The sequence below is a fragment of the Aotus nancymaae genome, unplaced genomic scaffold, assembly GCF_030222135.1.
Source record: "Aotus nancymaae isolate 86718 unplaced genomic scaffold, 86718_ANA_hifiasm-v0.15.2.pri h1tg000057l, whole genome shotgun sequence".
Taxonomy (NCBI): Eukaryota; Metazoa; Chordata; class Mammalia; order Primates; family Aotidae; genus Aotus; species Aotus nancymaae.
Genome location: NW_026988471.1, coordinates 46,463,290 through 46,471,372, shown reverse-complemented (window position 1 = coordinate 46,471,372; position 8,083 = coordinate 46,463,290). Strand labels below are relative to the sequence as shown.

Below are 8,083 nucleotides of genomic sequence, written 5' to 3'. Positions count from 1 at the left end.
GGTACCTTTAATCCCAGCTACTTGGGAGGCTAAGGCAGGAGAATCGCTTGAATCTGAGAGGCAGAGGTTGCAGTGAGCTGAGACTGTGCCATTGCACTCCAGCCTGTGAAACAAGAGCAAAACTCCATTTCAAAAAATAAAAAAGAGAGGAGTCATCAAAGACGTGGAGTTTTGACTCGAGCTGTAGAGAGAACGGAGTGAGAATGGAGCTATTATTTCCTGAGAATGTTATAAGAGCAGCAGGTTCTGGGGAGCAGCAGGAATTTGGGTTAGGAAGTGTTATTTTCAAAATGCAGATTAAGCTTCCAAGTGGAGTCCCTGAGAGGACAGTGGCTACATGAGTCTGGAATTCAGGAGAGGGTGCCAGGCTAGAGATACAAATGCCACATAGTTTCAGCACACTGCTGGTATGGAAGCCCTGAAGCCAGATGAAATCAGCATGGGACAGAGAAGGAAAATGTATCGTGATAGAACAGGAGGGGATGCCATGACAAAGAGGAGGGGAAAGAAAGGCAGGAGGGGCCAGAAAAGGAGGCTGAGAAGGAGTGGCCAGAGACATAACGGAGAGAGAGTGAGAGACTCATGGACCAGAACAGAAATTCCAGAGATAGGTCCAAATGCAGAAGTTATAGGAATGTAATGTGCAGGAAAGGCAGCATTTCAAATCAGGAAGGAAAGAGGAATGATTCAATATATGGATTGCCCTCTGGGAAATAAATGAAGTTGGATTAGTATAAGTTTCAAATGTGTCCAGTATCTAAATGTATAAACAAAATTTTAAAGCATGTGCTAGAAGAAGCCATAGGGAAATTATTTTTAATAACCCTTAGTTGGTTTACAACAACATAGAAAGCTATAAAACCGTGGTACATGTGATTACATAACAAAGACTGTCTGCATGGCAAAACTATCTTCAAAAGTCAATAGACAAGTAAGAAATTGAAAAAATATTTACAACTCATATAGGGCTAATTATCATCACATTTAGAGGTTCAAAATCAACAATGGTCATGATAATAAGAATAAAAGAACAATAAGCCAATGAAAACATGGGTAAAGATTGTGCACCAACCACTCAAGGAAAGAGAAATGCAACCAGCTTTAAGTCTTTGGAAAGATGATCAAACTCACTCACAGTAAGAGAAATGCAAATTAAAACTACACAAGAAAACAGCTTTCACTAACTAATTTTTGTTTCAAAGAAGGGAAACCACTCAGGCTGCATCCTCTCCATCTTACCCTGATGGAGGTAAACGAACGCCCATCAGTGGCAAACAGCAGTTGCAAAGCAACACCAAGACCAGCTTCGCGTTCAGGAGAGAACACGCCTCTGGTGCTCTACCTGCGCAGAGAAACTTCTCTAGTTTCTTCTAGAATTTCTGTAGAAATGATCCCTTTGCTCTTGTTGCTCAGGCTGGAGTGCAGTGGTGCAGTCTTGGCTCACTGCCACCTCCGCCTCCCGGGTTCGAGAAATTCTCCTGCCTCAGCCTCCGAGTAGCTGGGATTACAGGCAGCTGCCACCATGCCCAGCTAATTTTTGTATTTTTAGTAGAGACAGGGTTTCACCATGTTGACCAGGCTGGTCTTCAATTGAATTGCTTTTTTAGAAAACAGAAGTCTTATAAAATATTGTGTTGGGGAGAGTAAGACTTCTTGTTCACTCCAGGTGGGGGGTTATGTAAATTGTAAAACCACTGTGGAGGGCAGTTTGGGCAACATCCATCAAATTATAAATGGGCCAGGTGAGATGCCTCACACTGGTAATCCCAGTACTTTGTGTTTTACTTTCTTTCTTTCTTTCTTTTTGAGATGGAATCTTGCTTTGTCACCCACATTGGAGTGCAGTGGTGAGATCTTGGCTCACTGCAACCTCCCCTGCCAGGTTCAAGCGATTTTCGTGCCTCAGCCTCCCAAGTAGCTGAGATTACAGGCACATGCCACTGTGCTTGACTTTTTTGTATTTTTAATACAAACAGGGTTTCACCTTGTTGGCCAGACTGGTCTCGAACTCCTGGCTTCAAGTGATCTGCCCACCTCAGCCTCTTAAATGCTGGGATGACAGGTGTAAACCACCTGCCTGACCTAATCCCTGCACTTTGGGAGGCCAAAGCCAGAGGATAGCTTAAGCTCAGGAGTTTGAGACCAGCCTGGGCAACATAGAGAGACCCCCATCTCTACAATAAATTTAAAAATTAGCTGAGCATGATGGTGCTAGCCTGTGGTCCCAGCTATCTGGGAGCCTGAGGAGAGATGATCCCTTGAGAGTTTGAGGAAGCAGTGAGCCATGATTGTGCCACTGTTCTCCAGCCTGGGCAACAGAGACAGACCCTATCTCCGGAAACAAAACAAAATTACAAACGCACAGGCCTTTTGTTGCAGCATTTCTCCTTCTAGTAATTTACCTGCCCAGGTAAGAAATGACACATGTATGAGGTTATTTGTTTTAAGATTTTTGTTTGTTTTTGATAAATTCTATTTTGAAAAATCTGAAACTTACAGAAAAGTTGCAAACATGGTTCAAATAACTTTTTTTTTTTTTTTTTTTTTTTTGAGACAGAGTTTTGCTCTTGTTACCCAGGCTGGAGTGCAATGGCACAATCTCGGCTCACTGCAACCTCCGCCTCCTGGGTTCAGGCAATTCTCCTGCCTCGGCCTCCTGAGTAGCTGGGATTACAGGCACGCGCCACCATGCCCAGCTAATTTTTTGTATTAGTAGAGACGGGGTTTCACCATGTTGACCAGGATGGTCTCGATCTCTTGACCTCGTGATCCACCCATCTCGGCCTCCCAAAGTGCTGGGATTACAGGCTCAAATAACTTTTTTTTTCCTGAATTACTTGAGAGTAAATTGCTGACTTCATACCCCTCACTGGGTGAATACTTTAGTGTGTATTTCTTCCAAATAAGAACATTCTAATTTACAACCAAAACACAGCCATTAAAATCAGGAAACTAACAAATATGACAAAGGAGAAAACTAGAATAAAACCTGGGGTGTTGGATTGGAATTGGGGGTATGGGAGTGAACTCACAATTTCCCATATGCAGTGAGATAGAAAAAAATATAGATATAAATGTGTGTGTGCACATGTGTGTTCCTCAACTCTGTCCCCTGAAACAGAGACATTCTAATAGCAACATCTAGGGACCAGGTCTTAGCTTCTGAATATCATTTTTCATAAAAGGAATGAGAGCTCCTTGGAAAAACAGCTGATTCCAGGGCTGAATCAAGACAAGTATAAGGTGAGCCCAGAACCTTTCTTTAATATTATGATGGTGTTTTGAAGCTGTTACTAGTTCATTCAATTTTTCACCAGTATTAAAAACTGTTTTTTCAAGTACTTCGGGAAGCCGAGGTGGGAGGACTGCTTGAGTCCAGGAGTTTGAGACCAGCCTGGGCAACACAAGACCCCATCTCTTTAAAAAATATAAAATAAATAAAATAAACTTAAAAAAAATTAACACTGGTCCCAGATGGCCTCAGGGATGGCCAGTGTGTAGAGATAACAAATTGCTGGAAAAGTCAGATCTTCTTTCAATGTTGGCCCAAAAACTACAAGCTGAAAAGCATGACGTACCAAATAGGCATGAGATAAGTCCCGGACATGACGGCACATGGAATGACAGTCAGCTACAAGAAATGGCCCAGCTGAGGATTAAGCACTAAGAAGAACTGACTGAATTACACAAGAAACGTGGGGAGAATTGCAGAATGTTTGCATACTATCTCTGACCTGGAGACGGAGTGCCTAGATCTGCGCACTAAGCTTCAGAACCTTGAAATAGCCAACCAGAGCCTGAAGGATGAATATGATGCCCTGAAGATCACTTTTACTGCCTTGTAGGAAAAACTGAGGAAAACTATGGAAGAGAACCAGGAGCTGGTCACCAGATGGATGGCTGAGAAAGCCCAGGAAGCCAATTGCCTCAATGCAGAGAATGAAAAAGACTCCAGGAGCCGGCAAGCCTGGCTGCAGAAAGAGCTTGCTGAAGCAGCAAAGGAACCTCTACCAGTTGAACAGGATGATGACATTGAGGTCATTGTGGATGAAACCTCTGATCACACGGGAAGAGACCTCTCCTGTGCGAGCCATCAGCAGAGCAGACACGAGATGCTCTGTCTCTTCCTTCCCAGTCCCCCAGGACAATGCGGATACTCATCCTGGTTCTGGTAAAGAAGTGAAGGTACCAACTACTGCCTTATGTGTCTTTGACGCGCACGATGGGGACGTCAACGCTGTGCAGTTCAGTCCAGGTTCCCGGTTACTGGCCACCGGAGGCATGGACCGCAGGGTTAAGCTTTGGAAAGTATTTGGAGAAAAAAGTGAATTCAAGGGTTCTCTTTCTGGCAGTAATGCAGGAATTACAAGCATTGAATTTGATAGCGCTGGATCTTACCTCTTAGCAGCTTCACATGATTTTGCAAGCCAAATCTGGACTGTGGATGATTATCGATTACGGCACACACTTACGGGACACAGTGGGAAAGTGCTGTCTGCTAAGTTCCTGCTGGACAATGCACGGAGTGTCTCGGGAAGTCACGACCGGACTCTCAAACTCTGGGATCTACGCAGCAAAGTCTGCATGAAGATAGTGTTTGCAGGATCCAGTTGCAATGATATTGTCTTCACAGAGCAATGTCTAATGAATAGACATTTTGACAAGAAAATTCGTTTCTGGGACATTCGATCAGAGAGTATAGTTTAAGAGATGGAGTTGTTGGGAAAGGTTACTGCCCTGGACTTAACTCCAAAAAGGACTGAGCTCCTGAGCTGCTCCCGTGATGACTTGCTAAAAGTTACTGATCTCCGAACAAATGCTGTCAAGCAGACATTCAGTGCACCTGGGTTCAAGTGCAGCTATGATTGGACCAGAGTTGTCTTCAGCCCTGATGGCAGTTACATGGCAGCAGGTTCTGCTGAGGGCTCTCTCTATATTTGGAGTGTGCTCACAGGAAAAGTGGAAAAGGTTCTTTCAAAGCAGCACCGCTCCTCCATCAATGCAGTGGCGTGGTCACCCTCCGGCTTGCACGTTGTCCACATCGTCAGTGTGGACAAAGGATGCAAAGCTGTGCTGTGGGCACAGTATTGACAGGGCTCTCAGGGCTGGGAGAACCCCAGCGCCCTTCTCAAAAGAAGCATGTGGGCTCCCGCAGCCCTGTCCTGGCATGTGAGGTGCTGGGTATCGCATGGACCTCCCAGAGAAGCTCAAGCTATGTGGCAATTAGCTCTGCTGTGAACGGGATTTCTGAAGATTTGACTGAGGTCTCTCTTGACCTGGAAGAATAACATTGAAAAAACCTGACACTATCACTTAGCATAGGTTCAGATTCCTGCCTTGGGAAACACTACTAGGATCTTCCATACCTCACTTGGAGGGGCACAGGGCCCCGCTGGGTTTCCTCACCAACGGCAGCGCCAAAAACAACCCCACACCCAGGTGGTGTTCTCTGTGCTTTCTCTCATCCTTCCAAAGTCGTTCTGGCCTAACGCGTGTCCCATCACCTTGGGGCCGTTTGTCCAGTGAACTCACTTTAAGCATTGGATTAATGGAAACTGAGACTACTGCCCCCTCCATGGTGGGCTGCATGAATGTGTCTTGTTACTGCTGAAATTTCCTCAGATCTCTTAACTGTTCTTCAGAGCTTTCTGGTCCTTTTCCCCCAAAAATTCAACATATTTAAAAATCTCCATTTGGTTAAAAAAAAAATTTTTTTTTTTTGAGGTGGAAGAGGATGTGTGAAAATTTTTTCTAGGGAAATGGGTTTGCTGCAGAGGTAAGGATGTGTCCTGTATCGATCTGCAGACACCCAGAATGTGGGTGCACACAACACTCTTGGGGCTGCCAAGGGATTCGAGACCTCCAGCGTATTTGTCTGAAGCTGGTGACTGTGGCCACAGCCCCTCTGCCAAGCCTGCATGCAATGTCCTTGTTGCTTTAGAGCAAGAAGCCCAGGCCCAGAAGCACAGCAATGCCATCTTTCCATTTCAGGGGTTGTGATGAAGGCCAGGGAAAACCATTTATCTTTACCATTTTACCTGTGTATAAAGTTTTGGTTCCTTGGATGTGTGAAACACCGTTTTTATCACTTTTAAATTTGCACTTTATTTGTTTTCTTCCATACTTGTTCTCTGGACATTTGGGGATATGAGTGCTAAAGCTGGTGAGAGAGGAGAGCGGCCTTCCCACCGATGAGCCTGGCCTCCATCTGCCCTCTCTTCCCTGCCTGATCACTGCTTTCCAGTTTGCCCTTCAGAGAACTGAAGGAGAGTTGAAATTCACAGGCCAGGGCACGTCTTTTATTTATTTCATTGTGTTGCCCAGCAGAACTTGATTGTAAATAATAATAAATCTGTTATATACTTTTCAAACAAATAAACAAAAAAAATTAACACTTAACCATAAACTTGATGTTTACTATGTGTTAGGCACTTTTTGACATTATTTTGATTAATCCTCACAATGACTTTAAGAAGCAGATTATCCTACCTTATATGTAAGAAAACTGAGGCTTCCCTTCCCACTGTGTACCCCATCCTCCAGTGCCTCTGGCAGCCTGGCCGGTACCATATAACTACACCCTGTAGCCTTGGCTGGCTGGCCGACCAAGGAATTTTTTATTTTTTTGAGTCAGAGTTTTGCTCGTTGCTCAGGCTGGAGTGCAGTGGTGCAGTCTTGGCTCACTGCAACCTCTGCCTCCCAGGTTCAAGAAATTCTCCTGCCTCAGCCTCCGAGTAGCTGGGATTACAGGCAGCCGCCACCATGCCCAGCTAATTTTTGTATTTTTAGTAGAGACAGGGTTTCACCATGTTGACCAGGCTGGTCTTGAACTCCTGACCTCAGGTGATCCACTCACTTCAGCCTCCCAAAGTGTTGGGATTACAGATGTGAGCCACCGTGCCCAGCCTGACCAAGGAATTTGATACTTGATCCAAGCTGGGTCAAACAGTCTTGAGACAGACGAAGATGTAAGACTTAAAACTAAAGAATGAGAGACACAAAGATAAGAAATCACTGAGGCTGAGACAGGTTAACAGCAGCACCCTGGAAAAAAGGCCACTGACTCCTACTGCTGAGTTGTGGTTGTCAACCCTGCCATGTGCTCTGTAGTGGTTAGTTTTATGTGTTGACTTAACTGAACTATGAAACAGCTGGTAGAACATTATTTCTGGGTGTGTCTGTGAGAGTGTTTCTAGAAGAGATTAGCATTTGAATTGGTAGACTGACTAAGGAAGATGGCCCTCCCCAGTGCAGGTGGGTGCAGTCAAATCTGCTGAGGGACCAAATAGAATAAAATAGCAGGGGAAAGATGTATTTTCTGGCTGTCTGAGCTGAGACATCCAGGTTTTCCTGCTCTTGGGCATCCGTGCTCCTGGTTCTTGGACTTCCTGACTCAGACCAGATCTTATATTCTACCCATCCCCTCCATCTCCCACCCCCACTCCCTAGTTCTCCAGCTTTGGGGTTTGGACAGGAAGTGCACCACTGGCTTTCCTGGGCCTCCAACTTACAGATGGCAGATCATGGGATTTCTCAGCCTTTATAATGGTGTGAGCCAATCCCTCATAGTAAATCTCTCTCTCTCTCTTGCTGTCTCTATACATATATATATATATTATTTATATATATACATACATATGTGTGTATGTATATATATGTGTATATCCTATGAGTTCTGTTTCCCTGAAGAACCCTGACTAATGCATTCTAACAAATTCCCCCTTTTTGGCTTATGCTCGCCAGAATCCATTTATATTGTTAGTAACCAAGGGAGCCTGAATGAATAAGCAAGAATCACATACGGTAGAGATGGGATTTGAACTTTGGACTCCAAAGTCCTGTTCTTTTTCAGTATACTACACCATCACTCCTGAGAACCATTTATTCACACTAACAAATATACATATCCAGTATCCACAGCTCTCTATTCTAACAAAGCTTTAATGGGCTAATTCTAGCCTCAAATCAGTGTGGTCATCCTGCTGGAGAGACCATATGAAGAAGCCACTGGGAAAGTGAGCCCTGTGGTGACATAGGGAGGCCCAGCCACCTCAGTGTCCCAGGTGAGATGTTCCTGTCATGA

The 8,083-nt window shown here is 44.6% G+C and overlaps 2 pseudogenes; one reads left to right on the top strand and one right to left on the bottom strand.

Annotated features, from left to right (window-relative positions):
* Nucleotides 1-1,209: 1,209 nt before the first annotated feature.
* On the bottom strand, nucleotides 1,210-1,404 carry LOC135269865 (small nucleolar RNA U3; annotated as a pseudogene).
* A 2,221-nt stretch (nucleotides 1,405-3,625) lies between these two features.
* Nucleotides 3,626-5,091, top strand: LOC105731817 (autophagy-related protein 16-1-like; annotated as a pseudogene).
* The last annotated feature ends 2,992 nt before the right edge of the window (nucleotides 5,092-8,083 follow it).